This window comes from Diabrotica undecimpunctata, chromosome 4, assembly GCF_040954645.1.
Source record: "Diabrotica undecimpunctata isolate CICGRU chromosome 4, icDiaUnde3, whole genome shotgun sequence".
NCBI lineage: Eukaryota > Metazoa > Arthropoda > Insecta > Coleoptera > Chrysomelidae > Diabrotica > Diabrotica undecimpunctata.
The window spans coordinates 90723337-90748705 of NC_092806.1; the positions used below are offsets into that span (position 1 = coordinate 90723337).

General features: G+C 34.0%; 1 protein-coding gene across 4 annotated transcripts in view; it reads left to right on the forward strand.

Annotated features, from left to right (window-relative positions):
- Positions 1-25369, forward strand: part of LOC140439760 (peroxidase-like) — a 489498-nt gene that overhangs the window by 53828 nt on the left and 410301 nt on the right. The window contains exon 2 of one of the 4 annotated variants that reach the window (XM_072529901.1): positions 25093-25228. The exons of 2 other annotated variants lie outside the window; for them this stretch is intronic. The gene's annotated coding sequence lies outside the window, so the exon portion shown is untranslated. Of the gene's footprint in view, positions 1-21593; positions 21611-25092; positions 25229-25369 lie in introns of those variants that run through there. One more of the 4 variants, XM_072529902.1, reaches the window with a different exon arrangement.

The following is a 25369-nucleotide window of genomic DNA, read 5'->3' on the forward strand; positions in this document are numbered from 1 at the left end:
AAATTAACATTATCATAGGCATTTTCTACGTCTACAAATGTAGCCACGACTGATTTATTCTTAGAAAATGAGTTATAGACATCCAGTATCAAGTGTGATAAGTTTTCCATTGTTGAGCATGATTTCCTGAATCCAAATTGCGTTGTAGGTAGAGAGTAGGGAATTTTTCTCCAACCAAAATTCTAATCTTTGTTTAATCATTCTTTCTAACGTTTTTAAGATACATGACGATAGCGAAATGCCTCTGTATGAATCTGGACAATCTGAGGGTTTATGTTGTTTGAGAATTGGGACTATAATATATTCTTTCCAAGAGTTTGGAAATTCCATGCTTACCCATATATGATTTATTATATTCAGAAATTGTATTTTTTTTTGAATAGGTAAATTATATAGCATACTATAGTGAATACTGTCCTTTCCTGGAGCTGAGTTGTCGTTATTTTTTAAACAATTTTTAAGTTCTTCCAAATTAAATATTTCTGTTAGAAATGTAGGTACTGTCTTCGGTGATTGCATTCGTTGCATTGTTCGTTGTATATGTAATTTCCTTCTCGATGACCCAAGGTCTCGCAATTTTGTTAAAGAATAGTTCGGTCCAATCATTTTCTACTATTGGATTGTTAGGTGGCTTATAGGCATTTTTTAATTTTCTAATCTCACTCCATATTTTACTAATAGGTGTATTTTTATTCAAACTATTACATAAATTTTTCCATGAGGCTCTTTTACTATTTAAAATAATTCTTTTTTTTAGCTTCCGCTTGCTGATATTTTAAATAATTTTCGTGATTAGATTTTCTTTTAAATTGTATAAAAGCCTCTTTTTGGTGTTTAATAGCCTCCCTACATTCATTGTTCCACCATGGTTTATTAAATTTTGGATTGGTCATTTTTCTCTTCTCTGGGATGCTAATTTTACTAGCTTCATTTATAGAATCGTAAAATATTTGATATTCTTGTTCTATATTTTCTTCTATATTTTCTTCTTTTTTTCATTGTTTAAGATATCAGAGAAAACTGCCCAATCCGCTTTTTTAATATCCCATTTAATTCTATTTCTAATTATATCATTATTATCATTATAGGTATTTACGTTACTATCATGTATAAACTCAATAACTACTGGATAGTGATCCGAACCCAGACTTATATTTTCGGTGTGCCAATAGCACATATAATAGATATCTCTTGAGCAAATTGTTAGATCTATAGCAGATTTACTTTTATTCACGGAATTCCGAATTAATGTTTCAGAACCATCATTTAAGAAATTAAGTCCACATTCTTCCATGGCTTCAAAAAGATTTATTCCTTCGCGATCAGTTTTATCACATCCCCATATTTTATTATGACAATTGAAGTCTCCTCCCGCTAAAAATGGTTTGTTACAACTATTAAAGAACCTAACCCACTCATTTTTTGATACACATAGTTTAGGCTTTGCATATACCGAGTATAAATTTAGAATATTTTTTTTTAAATTGACTTGTACTGCAATACACATTACATTATTTATTTTATAAAAATTTAAGTTATTCCAAAAATTAATCTTTTTTTTTATTAATATTGCTACTCCTCCATAACCGCCTGGTCCATCTTCGCGAAACATATTATATCCAGAAAAATTTATGTTTGTATTTGGTTTCAACCAAGTTTCACTCAGTAATATAGCTAAAAATTTATTTTCAAATACATATTTTTCAAAATGTCCCTTATTGTGTATTATCGATCGTGAGTTCCATTGTAAGATTTTTTTACTTGTTAGATCCATTTAAATTTTTTTCTAAACTGTCTTTAAATTCTTCCAAAATTTGTTTATTTTCTGTCGGCAAAAAATTTTTACCTAGAATATTTTTAAATATTGTTAATATTATTTTCACTAAGATTTTTGTTTATCTGAGAATTTTGTGTTATTTGTTTGTGATACATTGGAATGTTCTTAGGAATTGGTAGAGGCGGGTACTCAGAGGTCCTAGGATTTGTCAAGATATTTTCATGTTCTTCCGAATATGGATAAACAGACTTATTTTGTGTAGCTTCGCTCCATTTTCTTTTTGTTGTTATTGTATATCTATTACCTAAAGTTTATGTTTTTAGAGCTGATGTGTAGCTATTCTTGTATTTTAATTTTGCTTCTTCAAATGCCATATTTTCGTTTACCATAAGACATTTTGTACCCTTTTGTTTCTCAAATTCAGGACATTTTGCTCGGTCTAATGCTGAGTGTTTTACAAAACAAAATATACAGGTAGGCTCTGTTAAGTCGCATGATTCAGATTCATGTTCTTGTCCACATTTTCCGCATCTTTTTTTTCCTCTACATTGTGTCGTAACGTGACCATATCTTATACAGTTGAGGCACTGTATTACTCTAGGTATATAAGGTTCTACCTGGTATATCATTCTCTCAATGAAAACTTGTTTTGGTATCATTTGTCCTCTGAAAGACACCACTATAGTACCCGTCTCTATCAACTCGTCGTTTGATTTTCTTTTCATTCTTTTTACACTTAATACCTTAAAATTACCGTATCTACAAACATAATGTCTTTTAATTCGTTTTCTGAAATACCTTTATTGACTCCTTTAATTACACCACTTTTTGAACTAAAAAGTTTGGAATGTATAAGTCATAATTTTTGTCTAATAGGTTTTTACTTTCTATTAAGATATTTGCACTTTTATAGGAGTTACATTCAATTCTAACTTTATTTCTACCAATGACGCTAATATTAACTATATTATCTTTTATTGTTGGTTCTGCATTTAGTATTAAACGTGCTGTTGCAATTTTGTGTAACTTACCAATATTTCCATCTTTATTTTGTAAATAAACAAAATATGGTCCTTGATCTCCTTGTGTATATTTATTTTTGTTATGTGTAATTAACGACTGATTTACATTAGTACTATTAGTATCGCTTACCTGAAAAGTTGGAAAAAAGTTTGTTTGTGGTTTTAATACCTGTGAAGCCATGAAACTTGGACTTGTATTTTCACTTAGCTGTGTTTTGTTTTCTTCATTATCCAAATCCATAGTACTAAAAATATTAATGTTCTTTCCTCGATCGGGTAGATGGCCTTTACCAATCGTATTTATTTCCATTGTAAAATTTTAATACTTTGAAAACACTGAAACCGATCTCACACTGAGAACGATCAATCCGCTTCGAATGCTAATTTGACAAATATATACTTTTTCCAACTCAAGTTTTTCAAAGATAATAATTTTAATTTGCGATAATTACCAGAGGAAATTGATTACAACACAGTATCTACTAAAAAACCGCCAAAATTCAATATTTTTCAGAAGAGATCTAAAAAATTATAATAACTTTGACAGTTGTCAGAATGACAGTGATGTGTCAAAGTTGAAACACGCTTTTTAAAGTTCCTTATAATTTTTTAAGGATTTTAAATAGTATTAAATACAGTTCCGTAGTAGTATTCATAGAAATTAGACGTGCCTTCAGTACAGAAATATTCGACACTCCAGTAAACCGCCCATTGTTTGAATTTAATACAATTAATATTGTGCTTTAAATTGTGAAATTTGTTGCATTCTAACAGCAATATCGTTTGTTGAACCACCTACCATATGAGTGTCAATAGCGGGGGGAAACCCCCTGACCCCAAAAAACCCACAAAACCAGCTGTATCTGGAAATATATTCGATAGTCAAAGTGATGCCGAAATGGATATTTCTGTAAGTACTCCAATTCCAATCAATTTGACGAATAATGCAAATACAACCAATATGAATGAGACACAACAAAAAGTAATAAAAGAGGTAAGGCAAGCATTTTTATTCAATAGTAATGATCTAGGCCCATATCATGTATATATCGAGAATAGCTCTACTGAGTTTAAAGGTAAACTAAATCCTTTAAAGATTGGTGAAATTATTTTGTCTAACTTTCCTGAAGCAGACAATATGATTTCAAGCATAGACGCCATTGGCCGAAATAGAATTAGAGTCAAATGCAAAGATTATAAAACTGCTAATAACCTCATTAAAAACAAAACTCTAGAAATATTTCGTTTAAATAATTTAGATCTGTATATTCCAAAATTTATTTTACACAGACAAGGAGTTATTAGGGATATAGACAAAGATTTTTCGGAAAAGTATATTAAAAATAGAATTAAACAGTATGATAGTCATTGCATATTTGAAATTGCAAACGTTAAAAGAATTACGCGTAAAGTAGAAAAAAATGTTAATGAGGAAAAAATTGTCGAATATGTCCCTACTAAGTCTTGTATTGTGACCTTTAAATCGCAAACTTTACCTAAATATATAGTAATCAATAAGGTTATTAAAAAAGTTAAAATATATAAACAGAAAGTTTTGTTATGTTTTAACTGTCTTAGATACGGCCACTTGGGAAATCAATGTAGGAGTCAGCCAAGATGTAACAGATGCCAAGAAACTCATAATTCAAAGAATTGTACAAAAGTTGAGTTTACACAAGTATGTTTCAGTTGTAAGGGGAATCATTTGACCACAAACTTAAGCGCAGGCCCAGAATTTACACGACAAAAGTTAATAAAAGAGACGATGGGTTTAACAAATGTTAATTTTTACGATGCAAATAAACAAGTGCCTAAGAATTCATATGCTAGTGTTCTTAGGACCAATACAGCCAACAATGATACAAATTTTCCACAAAATTCACAACCTTGTACTTCCTCCCAAGGAAATAATTTTATATAACATAAGAATAGTTAAAAGTCAATTTTACCAAAAAAACTTAAACATTGCAGATTCACGGTCAAAGGAGTTAAATTCTTCTGTAATAAATGTCATTTTAGATTCGGTTCTTACAATTGTTAATTCAATTAAACAAAATAATAATTTTAATATTTCAAAAGCTGATGTAATTCAGATAATTAGTAACCATTTTAACCAAAATCTAACATCAAATTCGCAGACTTAAATAAAATGAACATATTACAGTGGAACTGTCGTTCAGCAGTTGCCAATAAAGAAAATTTAGAATATTTACTTCATCAGAACGACATCACTATAGCTCTATTATCTGAAACCTGGTTCAAACCGGGAAAATATTATAATTTTAAAGAATTTAATTGTGTTCGAGCTGATCGCCCTGATGGATACGGCGGTTGTGCAATCCTTTTGAAATCCAACATCATATATGAAGAAATAAATTTTCAAAATACGTATTCGTTTACATATAAGTGTTAATGGAGTATAAACGACTAGATGCTATTGCAAAGAAAATCTTCAAACAGAAGAAAAAGAAGAATTGGATTGATTTTTGCGAAATCCTTAACTCAAGAACGTCAATAAAAGATGTCTGGCAAAAAGTTAATTGTTTTAAAAACCGCAAACAAGCCACCAAAGTACCTATTGATCCCGAAGATACATGGTTGTAGGAATTCCATAGAAAAATTGCCCCGGCATGGGTTCCAAATGACGACACTGTACAAGAACATATCCAAACAGTACCCCGACAAAATCACAATTTTGACGAAAATTTTCATTTATGGGAATTGCATCGAGCCCTTGAACAAAGAAATAATACTTCTCCAGGTATTGTTATGTGTCATATTCCCTGTTATACAACTAACCTAGAGAATATAAAATTTCCCTAGTAAACATTTTCAACAATATTTGGAAAAATAAGACACCAGTACCAAATAGTTGGAAAGAGTACCTGGTAATTCTGATTAAAAACCTGGCAGACCAGAACGTGATCCAAGTTCTTACCGACCTATCTCCTTATCTTCATGTGTTTTAAAAACATTTGAAAGAATAATTAAAAATAGATTTGAACATTGGCTAGAACACGATGGTATACTTTCAAGTTCCCAATATGGTTTTCGCAAGTCTATGTCCACTCAAGACGCAACTACAGCTCTAGTTACTTCAATTCAGCTTAATTTTACATCAAATAAGTCTACAGCAGCTACAGCAGCTGCGTTAATTGATATTTCTGCTGCTTTTGATAATGTCAATTTAGACATTCTTTACCAAAAAATGTTGTATATTGGAATCCCTAGATCATTTGCTCTCTTTTTAAAATCTCTATATTCTAACAGACTAACTTTTTTAAAAATTAATAATGAGGAATTTTCATACCCTCGACTCACTAATATTAAAGTATTGCCACAGGGGAGTATTTTAAGCCCGATTTTATACATCCTGTACAACATAGATCTTGAAGTTATTATACCGAACCATACAAAAATTCTTCAATATGCTGATGATGTTGTTTTACACACAGCAGGAAAATTGTTAAGTACCTATGAGGATAATTTGAAAGTCACATTAGAAATCGTAAATCAGTACTATGAAGAAATAGGTTTATCAATTTCTGACACAAAAACTGAGGTGTGATACTTTTCACAAAAACATAGAGTTCCACAAGGCAATCTTAATGGGGGAAAGTTTAATTTCCCTATAAAAAACTGTATTAAGTATCTTGGTACCTATCTAGACAGGAAATTGTTATGGAAAGATCACATTCATCAAATTGTCAAAAAATCAGAAAACTCAATAAACATTTTAAGAGCTTTCTGTAAAACAAATTGGGGAGCAGACCCAAATATTGCTTTGATGTTTTACCGTAACATGATCAGGCCTATTTTCGATTATAACTGTCATTTATTTGGATCAGCGTCCAATACACATCTAAACAAACTTGAAATTCAAAAAAATAAATGCCTGAGATTATGCCTAGGTTATTTAAAATCCACTCCAGTTCAAATAATGGAAAATGAAGCTGTGGAACCTCCATTGCATTTACGCCGCCAATTTCTTAGCGACAAATTCTCAGTCCGAATTATGTCCAAAAATTGTAAATACCTTCAAGATCTTAATGAGCTATCAGTTTTAGACCTCACCCATAGGTACTGGAGAACTAAAAAATCTATACCTTTGGTAGAAAGCTATCTAAGTACGGTAAAATATAACGATATTCTCTATAAAAGCCAAATTCCGCCCTACTACGGTGAAATGGCAAAAACACCATTTTCCAGAAAGGTTAGGATATGTTACTTAAACTCACATTTAGTCCCAAATATGTTTGATATAATTATTAAAGAAAAATGGACAAATTATCAGTACATTTTTACTGATGAGTCAAAAGATGCAAATGGAATGGGCTGTGCAATGTTCCACGAAAATAAAAATTACCATCACCAGTATAGCTTACCCAGTGAATGCTCAATATACACAGCAGAAATGATGGCAATAATGTTTGCTCTTCAGTATGTAGTTCTGAATCCGACTAGCAACTATGTTATATTTACTGACAGTAAAAGCGTGGTCGACAGATTTAACAACATTCAAACAGTTAAACAAATAAACCACATTGAACTGGAAATTCCTTAAATTCTTTATGAAACTATACAATTAGGATTAAATGTAATAATTACATGGATCAAGGGCCATTCGGGAATAAAAGGCAATGAGACCGTTGACAATTTGGCTAAATCAGCATACATGCTTAGAGAAAAAGTAAACAGAAATTTAATTCCAGCGACAGATATTGACACCGTTAGTAGACGAAAACAAAAATAATTGGCATTTACATTACAGAGAATGTAAGACTGGCTTAAACTTTTATCATTGTAACACTAGGATACCCTCCAGAAGATGGTTCTACACAGAATCTAATCGACATTTTATAAAGACCATTAATCGGCTGAGAGCAAATCATGCTCTTACGCCATCTTACATGCATGGAATCAGCTTATCAAATACTCCCAATTGTACTTGTGGTAAAATAGGCGATCTAACACATATTATATTAAAATGTGACTTACAAATTATTAATATAAACGAACTTTATAAGGAATTAATAAATTCTAAGTGTTGTTTTCCAACAAACCTTAATCTTTTAATATTTTCAAATAATATGGAAATTCTTCATTGCATTTACAAACATGTTAAAATATGTAAATATAAGTTGTAAATAGTATATAGGCGTAATCTGTTTGAATATGGTTTGAAAAAAAAAACAAAAAAAACTATACCACAAATTAGAAAAAAAAAAACATAAAATAATTAAGAAAATAGAAATAGAATAAAAAACAAAAAAATAAATCCAAAAAAAAAGGACAAAAAAAGCAAAAAACCAAAAACAATCAAAAAAGCAACAAAACAAAAAAAAAACAAAAAATAATAAAAGAATAAAAAAACAAAATAAAATATATCAAAACAAAATGTATGTATCCATAAAAATATTAGCTATATGTAGTAATAACATTTGACTATGAATCTGCAATCAATAATAATTGAAATTCAGTCGATTTTAACAATAAACACAAACAAGTCTGGCTAATTGGCTCTGCCAAAGCCATTTTTCAGAAAAAAAAAACGGGTTTTCACCCATATATTTTAGTGGCTCATAGCATGTATACTTCGTTACACTGATGATGGAATTTACATTCCGAAAACGTTCTGTAATGTATTTGTGATATAACCCGTTTGGGTATTTTATTATTATACCTTTTATAAAGGATTTGAAATAAAAAATTATTGTATACAAAATCTTGGCAAGAATATTGAGAAATAAACTAAATTGCTATACGGAAAGAATCCTAAATGAGTATCAGGTCGGCTTTAGAAAGGACAAATCTACTGTAGACCAAATCTTCTCATTAAAGGAGATACAAACGACTTGTTATGAAGGTAAAGTTCCCCTGCATGTTTTGTTTGTAAATTTTAGACAAGCATATGATAGAGTCGATAGAGTTAAAATGTATCGAGCAATGGAACATTTGGGTATACCAAAGAAACTGTTTCGGCTAGTTAAAATGACACTAAATAACTGTACGTGTGAAATTGCTTGGCAGGGTCACATATCAGATCAATTTACGGTTGCAACAGGCTTGAGACAGGGAGATCCTTTATCCACTACATTATTTAACTTAGTGTTAAAAACTATAATCAGAAAATGCAGCATGAAGGTGGAAGAAACGATCATGAAAAATGAGCACCAGTGCTTGGCATTTGCTGACGATCTAACGATCCTAGCAAAAACCGAGAAATAATTAAGAAGAGTTGTGAAGAAAATCATTAAAGAAGCACAGAAATTCGGATTGTAACTAAATGAAGACAAAACCAAATATATGATTATGGGAGGGACAGAAGAGAAAAAAGAAGACTTTAGTGTGAGGTCTGTAAGTGGTAAAAGCTATAGTTTGAAAAGGCTGGACAAATTTGAATACCTGGACGTAGGTTTCGATGAAAATGGAAAAGAGAAACGGGAGCTCGAAGCCAGAATAGCAACAGGGAATAAAAAATTAGGTAGTTTAAGAGCCCTACTGAACTCAAAATACGTTTCTAGCCAAGGTAAATTCAGAATATATAAAACAGTAATTCGACCCACAGTAACATAGGCGGGTGAGACATGGACATTAAACAAGAAGGAAGAGGATACTCTGGAAAGATGGGAAAGGAAAATATTGAGACGCATATTCGGAGGATGGAAGACAGAAGATGGTTGGGAGAGAAGAACCAACAATGAATTAATGGCTTTATACAAAGAACTTACCATTACCAAGTTCGTCAAGTCACAAAAAATCAGATGGTTGGGACATGTGGAAAGAATGGCAGCAAACATAATGCCTAAACTAGTAATAACCAGAGAACTAATTGTCTCCAAAAGAAGAGGTAGACCCAGAACGAGGTGGATTAGTAAAGTGGAGGGACCTTAGAAGCGAATGGAGAAATATTGTCCACTAGGTCCTTTAGAGTAGTTAAGAATGTTGTATATACATATTTAAGTAAAAGTATTGTTTAAAATAATTGTAATTAGTTAATATTAGGATTATAAAAATAATGCCCTCTATGCCTTAACGGCCTGTTGTATGTAAAAATAAATAAAACTACCGCCAATAGTCAAACTGTTACATGTTTAGTATAGGTATACCGATTTTCTTGTAAAAATGAGATTTTAAATTAAATTTTTGAATCGTTAAAGTATAAGTGGACTCACCTTTTTATCACAAATAGTACAGAAAACACAAAAGAAATTATTTTTATTTTATAAGCACAATATTCACAATCACAAGTTGCTTTGCTAGCTGGTAAAGAGAATTTAAAAACAAATTTACTGTATAATACCTATCTCCATGTTGGCCATATTCTTCTGATAAATAATTCCCAGATGGGTTTTCCCAAACAATAAAACTTGTAGATTTAGTAGATATTTGTAATAAAATTATTTCGTAGTTACCTTACCTAGTACCTGCTATGAATAATTCCAAGAAACTATTATTTAAATATGTATAAAAAACCATTTTATTTACGTGATATTTTCAAATATGTGGCAATATGCTCTTAATCAAGTAAATATGAATAGCATATGCATTTATACAGAAACCCACAATTATGCTGCATATATATATATATTTATGCACATGCATTTTGCATATAATCCAGTCTCTACTTATAAACCACAGAAATAACGATTTTATGATACATGATACCTATGGCACTCATTGATACACTTGTCTAACTGTTTTTGATAAATTTGGTAATAACAATATGTAATAAACAAAATATTTAAAAGATTAAAGGTCATTTTTTTACTTTTAAACAATATATAAACTATGTAAGATTGTAAGATCGCTATTTCATTTTAAATACTATAGATAAAGACCGGTAAATTATATAGAAAAGTTATACAATGTTACTGAAAAAGCGTAGAAAATCCTTCATAAGCTTCAAAAGTTAAATTTTTTTAAAAATTATTAATAACTTTTCGAAAAACACACAAAAAACTTTAATTTCGCGTCAAAATCACAAATATTGAGCTTTAAAAATTTCAAGTATTTTAGTTAATAGTTATTGCTAAATTGAAATTGGTTATCCCAAAAAGCCTTTATCTAAAACGTTATTATGCTCAATTTAATCAGTCTACATGAATTCTAAAAGCTCAAAATTGAAGAAAAATGCTTATTTTATCAAATTAAATCATTTAGATTAAAAAGTTTATGTTAAATATTATAAAGTAGGTTTACGAAAGTAGGTACTGTGATTTTAAACTTATAAACAATTATAATAACACCCGCAATAACATGAAATATTAATTTTGTGATTAGTGCAATGTCCTTAATGAACGTTTATTTTTTCTTCGCTAATTGTATTCATTTTGTCCGCATCTTTAATAAAGTCATTGACTCGTTTTATCTCTGCCATTGATGTCACAGATCTGCTTATTTTCTGTTAACAATAATATAATGTAATATTCCTTTTAATTCGTATCAGCAATAAATGTTTCCACTATTGTGTTCCAGTCGAATGTTAAATTAAAGCGTGCAAAAATTAAGCATGCAGTTGGTGCAATAGTTACAAACACTGAGTTATAATTGTTAAATCCTTGCCTTTCACTGTTTACTTCAGTATAATAATAGTACTTAAACTGTATATATGGTATTACCGCATTGCAGATACTGTTTGTCTAGCTAGTAAACTGTATCACAGAGGAAATATATACGGGCAATGACTTTTAAATGTTGTTAATAAAGATGTAATTAATTTATAACAAGAAATAGTTGATTATTTATTCTATCAGTTAAAATACTTATATAAAAATTAGAACATTGCTGGAATATATTCAAAATTTTACCTAATATTAACTGATTTATGAGTATATATATATATATATATATATATATATATATATATATATATATATATATATATATATATATATATATATATATATATATGTATATATATATATATAAGAATAAGAAAAAAGAAGTACTTGTGACTCGTTTGGAACAAATATATAACTGTTTTGGATGGGTTGGAGTCAATAATAGGGCTATTGGTTAACTATTTTTTTATTCTCGAGCTTTCAATTGTGTTTACAATTATTATCAAGAGCTAAAAAAGACAAAATACTTACAAGGTTGAACTAAAAAGAAAAAACAATTTTTGTTAACTTACCAAATAAAAATTAGTTTGGTAAGTAAAAAATCACTGCTTACATGTTCAAAATATTTAATATAAAAATGTTTTGATCTAACAAATGTTTCTCCGAAAATTTCTATAATTTTGAAAACTTTTTTTTTTTTTTTTTTTTTAATATAAAAATAATTGAATTTATATTAAAAAAAAAATGTTTTCAAAATTATAGAAATTTTCGGAGAAACATTTGTTAGATCAAAACATTTTTATATTAAATATTTTGAACATGTAAGCAGTGATTTTTTACTTACCAAACTAATTTTTATTTGGTAAGTTAACAAAAATTGTTTTTTCTTTTTAGTTCAACCTTGTAAGTATTTTGTCTTTTTTAGCTCTTGATAATAATTGTAAACACAATTGAAAGCTCGAGAATAAAAAAATAGTTAACCAATAGCCCTATTATTGACTCCAACCCATCCAAAACAGTTATATATATATATATATATATATATATATATATATATATATATATATATATATATATATATATATATAGCCGCCTTTCCCTCTGGTTGTTGAATGGCGGGAGATAATTTTTTGAAGTATATGGAGCACTCAAACACGTGCGATGCAGTAAAGAATTCCCAGTTCTATTAATTCTTGACAACCATGAGAGCCGTTACGATGTTCATGTGCTAAATCTGTGTAAAGATAATGGGATTATTTTATTGATATTGCCGCCCCATAGCAGTCATAAATTACAACCGCTCGACGTGAGCTGCTTCTTTCCATTTAAAAGCTATTATAACCAAGGAGTTGATGACTGGATACTAAATCATCCTGCCATACCTATGAGCATTTATGATCTTTGTAATGTTGTTACCGCCTACCCTAAAACATTCACTCCTGTCAACATTCTCAACGGATTTAAAAAAACAGGCATAGCACCCCTGAATTCCCAAATTTTTTCAGAGAGTGATTTTATGTCCTCTTATGTTACAGAGAGGCCCGAAGAAAATGAAAATGGAAATGGTAACGAATATAAGGCTAACGAAAGTGTTCAGGATGTGGAAGATGTTCAGGATGTAGATGTTCAGGATGTAAAAGAAACAAGTCATGTCAGACCAATTAATGGCCCATCCAATATAATAACCACTCAGCAAATTAGGCCACATGTCAAATCTGCTCCTAGGAAAAACCTTAGAAGAAGCAGAAAGAAGCTACAGTCAGCAATAATAACAGATGCCCCCATAAAAGATGCCATAGAGGAACAACATAAAGAGAGATTGGCTAAAAAAACACTTTAAGAAGAAAAAAAGCAGAAGGCTAAAAAAGTTAAAAGTCAAGTTTTTAATAACGACATTAGTTCAAACAGTGATGTTAGTGAGTTCGACTCGAGCAGTCGAACAGTACGGACGTGCTCAAGAGAGAAGCGTGCTTAGGTGGGGGCGACTGACCTATTGTCAACGGAGCTTTTCAGCTCCCGGTGGGTAAGACACCGAGTGTGGCATAGGCACTTGTCCTACATATTAGCGAAAAGCGGATGCGAGGTTGTTACTAGTTAAACCGTCGAGGAGCTGTTTTTATTGGCTCCTCGCGGAGGCTATAATAGCTTCGCGTTTGCGAAGAATTCGGGATCACCTCAGTGTGTCGTCAGGGATGACACTGTAAGGCCTTGACATTTGACAAGGTCGGACAGAAACGGTCCCTGCTCCTGAGGTGTGAGAAACAGGAAGAGGATCCCTCACTGTGAATACAGGGAGTGAACTACCGCGAGGTACCTGGGACGGCACACAGTAAGCCGTACTGACAGCGGTCAATCGGTGGAAAAAAAAACAGAGTCGTCTAAGTAGAATTTTCTTATATCTTATGAAATATTTGTTCACTGCCTTACGGCAATATGAGTGATATTCCCCCCCCCCCCATAAAGTGTTCACGCAGGTGACAACACAAGAAGAAGAAGAAGAGAATGATTTAGCCGAATCATCAAACCCCTCTGTTGCCAGCTCGATCGAGCTATATAATAAATTTCTTAAATCGACTAATCCCGCGATCGACGACATAGAAATCGTGATATCTTCTGACGATGACTCCTATCTGCCCGAGTCGGAGGAAGAAAAACTGAGCGAAATCGACACCGATGACGATGTCAATACGATGGACGCCATCGACGGAGAGCCGAGCCCAGCTGCAGAATCGCGCGAAGCCCCGCCCCCAACTGTAGTAGAGACACAACCCACCGTGGACAACGTCTCCAAAAATGAAGCCGAGCCCGAAATGGGCAAGAAAATGAAAAGGCTAAGGCCCAAAGAAGACTCTTCGGAAGACGAAGAAGTAAAGAAAAAGGCCAGAGAAATGGCGGAAAGGGAAAAGGCCAATGAGCTTTTAAGGTCGGTCAATGTACTAACGGAACAGATCAAATCCCTAAAAGAAGAAAGCCGTATCCGCGAGGAAAAAGCGAATAAACAAATCCAAGACCTTCTCGCTCAGATGACTGAGCTGAGAAACGAAAACAAAGAAAAGGACAAGGAGATACAAAAACTTGTACAACATATAATGGCATTAACAGCAGCCAAGGAGAAAGAAGAGTCAATAATGGAAATCGACCCGTGGAAAGCCTCCCTCGATAATCACGTTGTAAAGCTAGTGGAACTAGGAATCGGTTCACCTTTCCCCGTAAAGCCATCCGGTAGCAAAGGCAAGCCTAAAGAGCCGGAAAGAATCATAACAACCAAAGAAACTGCAGGTTGGACACAAGTCCAAAACAAAAAAGGAAAAAAGACAGGCACCACTACTGAGAAATCAGACAGTAGTGTAAAAACAAAAATAAGCGTCGCCGAAAAGCAGACGCAGATAATAAATCAGCGGAAAGAAATCGAATTTAACAAGGCTGCGAAAGAGGCTCATGAAAGAAGCCAGAAAAAGAAAACTGCCCAAAATAACTTGAGCAAAAATAGCCAAGTTGAAAAAGAAAACGATGTACCAAAAGACTTACCGCAAACAAGCGAGGAGCCTATAGTAAAAGAGCCAAGAGTAAAAGAGCCGAAACCACCGGCGATAATCCTAAAAACTGTAAGAGAACACCAAAAAATCCTACAGAGAGCAGCCAACCAAGGCATAATATCAGTCAATAAGTTTGCACGATCAGGCAGATCGATTGTTATTAACACAAAAACCAGAAAAGATTACCTAGGAATGGTACACATCCTAGAAGAACACAGTCCAAAAGTAGAATTCATCGCATATCCCATAGATAGCGATAAACTAAAAAGAGTGATTATAAAAGGGCTATCTGCTACTACTAGCACAGTAGCAATTAAAGACGAACTATACAATAAAGGAATAGAAGCAAGAAGGGTGATCAATATGATCTCCAAAAAAGCTGATAAAAAAGTACTGCCACATTTCATCGTCACCCTCAAAGAGGAAGACGTTGCAAAAATTAAAAAAATATCTGATATATGCTACATGCGCATCTATGTGGAGGATGAATTCAAAATCACAAAAGACACCCTACAATGTTATAACTGTCAAGGGTTCTATCACAGCTCAAAGGCTTGCCATTGCGGATCCATATGTGTAAAATGCGGAGAAAACCACATCAGTAACGACTGTGAGAAAAGCCGGGAAACCGACCCCAAATGTGCAAACTGTGGTGAAGCGCACACAAAAAATTATAGAGGATGCTCTAAGGCCCCCAAAAAGAAAACACCTGCCCCAACAAGACCGGTAGAAAGACCCATAAACAGCGCTCCAATCAACAAAGGAGTCAGCTACGCACAGGCAGCCAAAAAATCCGCTGAAACCACCTTAGAATCTCCAGCACAACCACAAGAAGTGTCGGTACAGGACGCAGCTACCCTCATCGCAAACTTCCATACAGAGTATAATAACAAAATGATGGAAATGATGTCCATGATGGACAAAGCAACAAAAATGATGACTGCATTTGGAGAAGCCGTCCGAAAATGTTAGCAAACCAAAACGAAGATCTACGCATTGGGTCATGGAATTCCGGCGGAATATTCAAAAAGATCAACCTTCTGGATGAAATAATAAATAGATTAGAGCTCGATATCGTAGCCCTTCAAGAAACCAAACTAGTGGAAAGGAAAAAAACAAAATTTCCAGGCTACGATATCTATAGAACGGATCATAGAGCATTATCAGGAGGAACAGCTATATTAGTCAAAAAGGGACTCGAACACGAGAACATCCCAACACCAGACGGACTGGTGACAATGGAAGCCACAATTATTCGACTTAAGGCCAACAACGAAACACTAAAAATAGTGTCAGCTTACGTTAGACCACATGATCCGATTTTCAACGAAGATTTGAGCCTAATACTGAACTCAGAAGAGCCAACTATAATTATTGGAGACCTAAATGCTAGATCTCCCAATTGGTTTGACAGGACGACCAACCGAAACGGAAGATATCTCTGCAACCATCTCGAGAACCCTACCGAACACATATGTCATCGGACCAACAGAACCGACATGTTTCCACGGAAAACTCCCTACGTATCTCGACATTGCAATCCTACACAACGTGGGTCAACAATACGAGATACTCTCTAAATGAAGGCGATTCGACACATAACCTAATCGTCCTGACCCTGGGCGCAACAGAATTGAACTATTTGCAGCCCCACAACAGAAAGAAGACAAGTTAGCCAAACTTCAGAAGAATTGTGAGCGAGAACATCGGTAACATCCCAACAATTAATAATATTACAGAACTAGAAGACAGTGTAATAAAACTAGAACAAGCAATAAACAATGCTATCGATGCCAGCTCCAAAACCGAAACAATCACAAGACAAAAAGGAAGATTCAGGGATATAAGTATAGAACTTCAAAACCTAATCAAAGAGAAAAACCGGAAAAGAAGAAGAGCCTACCGCACAAGAACGGTAGAAGACAAAAGGATTGCAAATGAGCTAGACAGGGAAGTGAAAAAACAACTTCAAAATCATAGAAATGAAAGCTGGGACTCCTATATCGATGAGCTAAATCCTAACAAATCCGCCTTCTGGAAGTTATCTAAAATCCTCCGAAAGGACAAGAAACCCATACCTCCCCTACACGGAGTAAACGGGATTGTCCATACGGAAATCGACAAAGCCGAAGTCATGAAGGACGAACTAGAAAGAGCGTGTAGAAACAACGAAGACCGCGACGATGACGAAGACTTTGAAGAAGAGGTAGAAAGAACAGCGAGAAGACTTAGAAGGAAAAAGGGCAGAATAGGTATTACACATACATCTCCCGAAGAAATAAAGGAACTTATAAAAATGACAAATGCCAAAAAAGCCCCAGGACCCGACAACATCACAAATAGGGCGCTGAAAAATCTACCAACAAAAGCTATTGTTTATATCACTAACATAATAAACAACATGCTAAAACTACGATATTTTCCAGATAGGTGGAAAGAGGCACACGTAATAATGATTGCAAAACCTGGTAAAAACGGCACATTTCCGCAAAATTACAGACCTATCAGCTTATTATCATCTATAAGCAAGATAGCGGAAAGAGTCATACTAAAAAGACTCAATGAAGAATCACAAATGCTAGGAACCATACCAGAGGCTCAATTCGGGTTCAGAAGCGAACACTCCTGTGAATTACAGGTACTACGACTTACAGAATTCATCACCAAAGGATTTAATGAAAAAATGTACACAGCTACAGCTTTTCTGGACGTCAGCAAAGCCTTCGACAGAGTTTGGCACCATGGACTCATCTATAAAATGAATGAATTTGATTACAGTGAGGCGATGACATGCCTCCTTGCGTCATATCTTGCCAACAGAAGGTTCAGAGTTCGAATAGGGGCAACCCTATCCGAAGTCGGGACCCTGGAGGCGGGTGTGCCTCAGGGAGCGGTGCTGTCGCCGTACCTGTACACCATCTATACGGCCGATACGCCAAAAGAGCCAGGCTCTCTGTTGAGTCTTTACGCTGACGACACAGCAATAGCTGTTAGCTGGAGAAACCCGGATCATGCAGCTAATCATCTGCAAAGAGCACTAAACAGATTCCAAAGATGGTGCATAAAATGGAAAATAGCCCTAAATCCAGACAAAATGCAGGCTGTAATGTTTAGTCACAGAAGAAGTGTACCAAATCGCGAAATTACAATCGAAAACACCCCAGTAGACTGGACCAACCAGGCTAAATACCTAGGGGTACATCTAGATAAGAAGCTAACGTTCACTGAGCACATCAATCAGCAAGGTACGTACCCTTGAGATATGTATATAGAGACTCAGGACAAACAAGGATCCTACGCACGCTAGACGAGAGAGCATATGAAATTTTCAACGGACTAAGAAACCACCCCAGCAGAATGTTAAGAGAGCTGACTAACTACAATGAAAACACAAGGACGGTACATAGAAGACCAAAACAACAGATAGCTCGATATAGGGAGAACCCGAACGAATAAATAAAGAATGAGATGGTTGTAAGAAGAACGAACAAAGAAATGCAGTCAATCAGAAAACACACCAAAAAAACTCTGACGAGAGGGTACGCTTTTCTTTTTTAGGTTTTTAGGTTTTTAGGTTTTTAGGTGATTATAAGTCCAATATACACCGGGGTGTGTGAGAGCGTTATACACTTGGGAATGCACACCCCAATACACGCACACAAATAGGATTAAGGAAAAAAGGAAAGAATTGTTGCCCAGGCATTTTATAGTCCCGAAGCCACAAGGAACTCCACAAAAAAAAATGTGTTTTCCGATTAAATAACGTAAATTCATATTGATATATTCATACTTTTCATTAAACCGTTTAACGTAAATGTACCTTATATAGCAAATATAGAAGGGGCCCACCAGACCTTCTATATACCGCTCCGCGGACTAGGCCCTTAAGGCAGATCGAAATGAAAGATCTACTCGCGAAATCCGAGCACTGAGGTCATGTGCGGCATACATGGGCTTGGTGGCCGGACCCCTCTCGGGTGCCCAGCCGGCGAGGAGAACAAAATTTATTTTGCCAAATCGGCGGCTGAGTGACCAAGCACACACTCTTTTCCGGACATAGAGTCATCAGCTCAGGCTTTTTTCTTTTTTTTAGGGACTCAAATCCCGACGTAAAGCTAGAGTAAAATCAATAGAGTCAGTAAAGTAAATAGGGAGAAAAGCCTAGATGTGGCTACCCCTACAGTTAGGTGGTACCATCACCACATTCACTAAAAACCGAGGATGTCCTATTACCCAGGGCATCTTAAGTAAATTTCAGATCATAAGCCTCCTCACGTAAGTCACACGCTGAAGAGGGGTGGTGGAAAAGCCTGGGGGTCAGACATGTGGATCCCATTCTTACATTGGTATACACATGTTCCTAGGGGCAGGGTTGATCACTGCGCGTGTGTGTGTGTGTGTGTGATGTTAGTGAAGAGATTTGCAACGATTCTAGCGATTTAAAAAGCTTCACATCAGAAAATCAAGATTTGCCTATTCAAAGTCATGACTATGTTATAGCGTTGATTGAATAACCCAAATATTCAATTAACGTTATAGTAAGATATATGACAAAAAAAACTGTGTGAAGATGGGGCGACACTAAGTGGAGATTGAATATGATATCTCTTTCATGAAGAGAATTGTGGCCGGCAAATTGGCTTTCCCCGACAATCCCGATGTAGATACAGTAGAAGCAGAAGATATTTTACTAAAGCTGGCCCCTCCTGCCATTAGTGGAAGTACAGCTAGGGCTGCTCGCCAGTTTATGTTCCCTTTGAATTTTTTCAAATTTAAAATAGAGTTAAATGGCTTTTTATTAAAAACCCCACTATGGACCACTATGATTCCCACAATGGACCATTATAGTGGTTCATAGTGGGACGAGTGGTCCATAGTGGAACGTGTTGAATAACATTTATTATAAATAAAGGATTACTTGAAATTATTATTAGTTTGTTTCCTTACAGCCATAGCCATGCATAGGTACCCTTACTATAATTTACAAACGCTTAATCACGGTGCTATATACTATTGAAAAAAAACGTCCCACTATGGACCAGTTTACCCTAGGTAAATTTTTATTTTCAGAAAATTAAATAATCTGACAACGTCATACGCAGTGAAAGCGCTTCTGAATAAAACTCGTTTGTGACTTGGGATATTTAACATACCAACCCTTGTTTATTTATTGTTAAAATGTCTATTATTTACAATAAAAACACTTTATCTTTTAACTGAACTAGTATTATGTATTAAACTTTAAAAGTGTTGAATGCCATGGGCTTTAACTGAAATACATAGTTTACAGTGAAAATTAAATACAACAGACAACGTTTAATAATTATAATTATTTTTTTTTGCATTATGCTCGGACCACCAGTAATTTGTTTACTTGTGAACTAAACTTAAATTAGAACTTGTACTTACTTAAGAATAATTATTAAAATAAATGTTTAAAGTGAACTCCAGCTTGCATTGATACGACGAATTCAATTGTTAGTAATGCCATAGTTAACTAAATTATGTCGGATAGTTTCTACAACATCAAAAATTCGTTCCTATAATTCAGCTTCTATTTCGCTTTCATCTCGGTTATCATAGATTAAAGATTTCAGAGGTCCCAAAAGTGAAAATCTAGTACGTTGCATTCGAGACTTCATGGTAGCCACAGAATGGGTCCATTGCTACCAATCCAAAGACGAGGATAAGTGGTATCAAGAAGATTTTTAACAGCCCAGGTAAAATGTGGTAGTGCTCCGTCGTAAAAAAACACATTTCACGGCGTGCTTCAAAGGTACGTCTTCAAGCAGTACGAGTAAAATATTTTGTAAGAAATTATAGAAGGTCTCTTCACGTGTTCTGGGTAATTCATATGGTAGTATCAAATGATTGTTGATGATTTCGGCTTAAATTTATGCTAAATTTTCGTTGAAAATTTGTCCTACGTATTAAATAATAATGGTTCTTGTCACCCCATATGTGGCAATTATGAAAATTATACACACCCTTTCTCGTGAAACATGCTTCATCCGCACATAACACTTAAGATGGATTTAGGTTCTCTGGCGAGCGTATCTTGAAATATATATATATATATATATATATATATATATATATATATATATATATATATATTAGAGGAGTATATATATATAATATATACTCCTCTTTGGTAGGTAACTTTCGGGAAAGCGTCAAGTCAAGGATCGGCTAGAGATGGTATAAGCCAGTTTGGTGTAGAACTTTATTCTAAATGTGAAATTTTCGGTGATAGGCTGTCACCTTCATCAGCACCTAAATGGAAAACTTATTTAGTACAAATGGTGGAAGTTAACATTTAAAAACCTACATTGAAAATGTTCAGTTGGTCGTAGTGGTGAAGAACACTGTCATAAATATGTTAAAATTGTTAAAAAAATACATTTAAAATTTTCAATAAAAACATTACAACACAAAAGGGTATTTTTACAAATACAACACAAAAACATCTAAAACCCAACAAAAACCGCATCTTCATGTTTAAGGTAGAAAAGAAGAATTTTTCTTTTTTTTTTTGATGACAATGTTTCTGATTTCTGTCAATACCTAGATGTCATATGTAACAAGATTATATTTACGTCTGCACCTCGTGCAATAAAATGGAACTTTGAAATAATCTTTTAAAGAACCAAAATAGCAGGGAAATGAAGTCTGCTCTCAAGTGCAAGCAGGATATCTGTGTATGTTATGGTAAGCCACCTTCATTTTTCAACTTGTTACATCTTGTCAAGTCTTGCTGAAGCAAAAAAGAATAAATACAACTTAAGTTTTCAACATCTTTCTTATAGTTCATAGAAGAGATGCAGGTATGGATGTAGCACATTTCTATGAAATTTCTCTTAAATTGGTTGTCAACTGTTTTTAGTACTTCCACATTTTCATAGTTGGCAATGTGTCCAGTATTCTTAATATGTTGGCTAAAAGCTGTACTAGTAGGCTTCCTCACAACATCACTCTTGTGCAAAGCTATTATTTTTAAGAGTTTCTGGCTGGTTTGACCGACATACACCTCTGAACAGGAACCACATGAAATAGAATATACTACATTGAAGTTATCCAGTTTTTAACTCTTTGTGTATTCTATGTGTAGTGTATTCTATTTCATGTGGTTCCTGTTCAGAGGTGTAAAAAAAAAATAATTTTGTTGTATGCACAGTTGCACAGTATTTTGGTATTCGTGAAGTCGATACTGTCTTTGGTTGAAATGGCATGCTGTGCAAGGGCACAAAATGGTTTAGAAATCCTAATGTCGCTTTTGTGGGACGTTAGTCGACCTTGAAGCGAGCGGCTGGTCTGGCCAATGTAGCAGGAGTTGCACTCTGCACAGGGTACTTGATAGACGACATTAGTTTGTTCTAGAGGGGCCAATGGAGTTTTTGTCTTAGAAAATAACTTACCTTCTTCTTCTCATTGCGCCGTCTCCTTTCGAAGGTTGGCGATCCAAATGGCAATTGTAGTTTTGGAAACTGCTGCGCGAAAGAAACTTACCCATGGTTCTGGTATTTTTTAAGGCTATTTTGACAGGTAAGTTTTTGAAAAGTTTGTTAAGCTTGCTAGTGATTTGTGGGAAGTACGGGAGCGAAGCATATTTAGTGGTTTGTTCAGGAGTGAGGGGGGACTTATTAATCTGTATTTTGTTAGATATGGACGCTAATGTTAGCCCGTTGGGTGTTTCGGTAATGGACTGCCCATAGCTTTTGGAATATAGAAATTTATTGATGAAGGATGCCGGATAGGAGTTATCTATGAGAATGGACTTCAGTAGATTGAGAGATTCTTCTTTGTAAAGCGGGTGTGTCAACATGTGTACTCTAAGGCTGAGGGCTTGTACCAGGTTAAGGTTATATCGGATTGGGTGTGTCGAATGGTAATTTAAGAAACGGTTGCTAGCCATTTCTTTTCTGTACCAGGTAGTGACTAATCTGTTATCCGGTTTGTAACTTCATTAAGTTTACAATAGTCAATAATTTCTACGTGAAATATATCTGAAAATTCCGTACAAATGTTTAGAATTTGTTCCATTTCTTCTGAGTTTAAGTGGTCAATTCTCAGTTGTTCTTTAATTATTTGTTCTCTGTCTATAATTGGATGTTCGCAGGGATTTTCGTCGTAAGTGAAGATTGGCTCCAAGTTTTCTATAGGTTCGATGGAAATATTCGAAAATTCGATTAATTTTTTCATTGCATTAGCATTAATGACGGAAGTTAATGTCTCCATTTTCGTCTACATGGACTAATGCGTGAGAAATTTGAACTTTTTCGATTTCTTGGGATGACAGTATTGCGTCTGTATTAGATAGGTTGCATTTTAATTTGAATATTTGTTCTGTTTGGCTAACAATCCAAATTTGGTTTATTTTTTCTTTTATTCGTTTTTTATCTGGTCTTGGAATGTGTTTTTGTTGATCATGAGTGTTTTCGTGAAGCGAGCTGCTATTTTGTTGAGTTTAATTTCGGATATGTGTTTGTGTTTGATTTCGGATATGTTTGAAAATTATTTGGCGGTACTATTTTTGTAGGAAATATCACCGGAGTATTTTCTGTGGGTTTATGCGTCTCTTGTCCAACTTTATGCAGGGTAAGAGTTTTAAAGTTTGTATGAAGTTGTCTAGTTTTAAGGTCTATTATACATTCGTAATGGTCTAGGAAATCTAGGCCTATTATGCGGTCAAAGTCAAATTCACATGTTGATCGAAATTGTCCAAATTCAGGGCTTGGATTTGTTGTTGTACGTTCATAATATCGGTTTAAAGATAAGTATGTACTGGAGGATGGTTCTGATTGGGTAGCGAAAGAAAATCCTGATAATTTTCTGTATCAGGTGTATCATTGATTTAATCAGATGTATCATTGGTATAATCGTAAAAATAGTCAGTTTGAAGATCATTTTTGTATAATAATCTTCATAAGATTCTACGAGATCATCAGGGTAATTATTAAGGACATGAGCTCTTTGCTGAAAGAGGGGCGATTCTGCGGTTAATTTTGAGAAGTGAAGTTCGATCTCTGTGAGTTTAAATTTTGTTGATTGGAAGAGTATTGCCTTTGATTACTTGGGTAATTTTGTGGTCTACCATTATATTGATTAGATGGGTAATGGTTTTAATTATTTTGGTAGTTTTGTGGTGTACCGTTATATTGATTTTGGTAAGAAGGAAAACGTGATGAGCGATATCTGCTATTTAGATGGCCAATACGACCACAACTTGTGCATTTAGAAAAATTAGATGAGGTTTTTCTCATCGGTTGGGAAGGTTTTGGATTATTTTGGCTATCTTTAATTGATTTTTGTGATTCGAAATACGATAACTGAAGTTCCCGTCGGATACGGTTACTGGCTTCAATAAGATCTTTAGGGTTACTAGCCCTAATTATTTGTCCTTAGCGGGGTTCTAGTCCAGTTAAAAGACTATTCAAAGCCATAGAGTCAATTAACGTGCATTGGGCGGTCTTTTGATCTTGTGTTAATCCTAATTTTTGGATTGGGGCATGCATGTTTGCATTAAGAACTTGTAGTCTGCTGAAAAAGGTTAAGGGAGATTCATTTGATAACTGTCGAAGTCTTTGTAGGTCATGAATTAAAGAAGTGAGATCTCTACTATCTCCGAAATGAAGGTTTAATAAATTTTTGATATCCGTATATTAAGTTGGTTTTCTAGAGTTTATTAGTTGAGCTGCTTTACCTCTTAGTTTATTTTTAATGTGAATCGTTAATAAGATACGTTGGTCTCCCGAAGACATTTTATTCACGCAATCACATGCGTCTAAGAATGTTGGAAGAGAGATTGGGACTCCTTCAAACTCAGGAATTATGGAAAATATTTCTGAAAGTTTGTAGGGTTCAATTTCAACTTGGGTTTATGAACGTGTTTCAGGCATTTTGATAATAGTATGTCAGTAGAAGTAAAAAAACACAATATACGAAAGGTAAAAATGGTAAAATAAAATGAAATATAGTAAAATCAAGTAAACTATGGTAAAATCAAGTAAAATGTGGTAAAATAAAGTAAAATAAAGTAAAATATAGTAAAATATTTCCTTATTAGATAATCAACTTGGCTTGACTTTATGTATAGTCAAGATTATAAATTGAAAATATTATGATGTATGTACGGTACGTTTGCAAATATTAAAATAGTAAAAACGGGATGATTCAATAACTTACATTAACAGAAACATCGAGGACCTCTTGTTTTCTAACGGGACCTGATACCAGGGGCTTCACCAGGTGTTCCTTCCGTAGTATCCAGTTGAAGGAGGACGGCTCTAGGTTCATTTTCCATTGAGGGTTAGGGATCCGCCCTTGCTAGTGAGTTTCAAATATTAAATAACTAACTTCTTGATTGACTTTTTAAAAAGATTTATTTCACAATTAAAAGTTACACTTTGTTCTACGATAAAATTAAGCAAATAAAATTATAATACAAATCTGTTATTAGCAATAAACTTA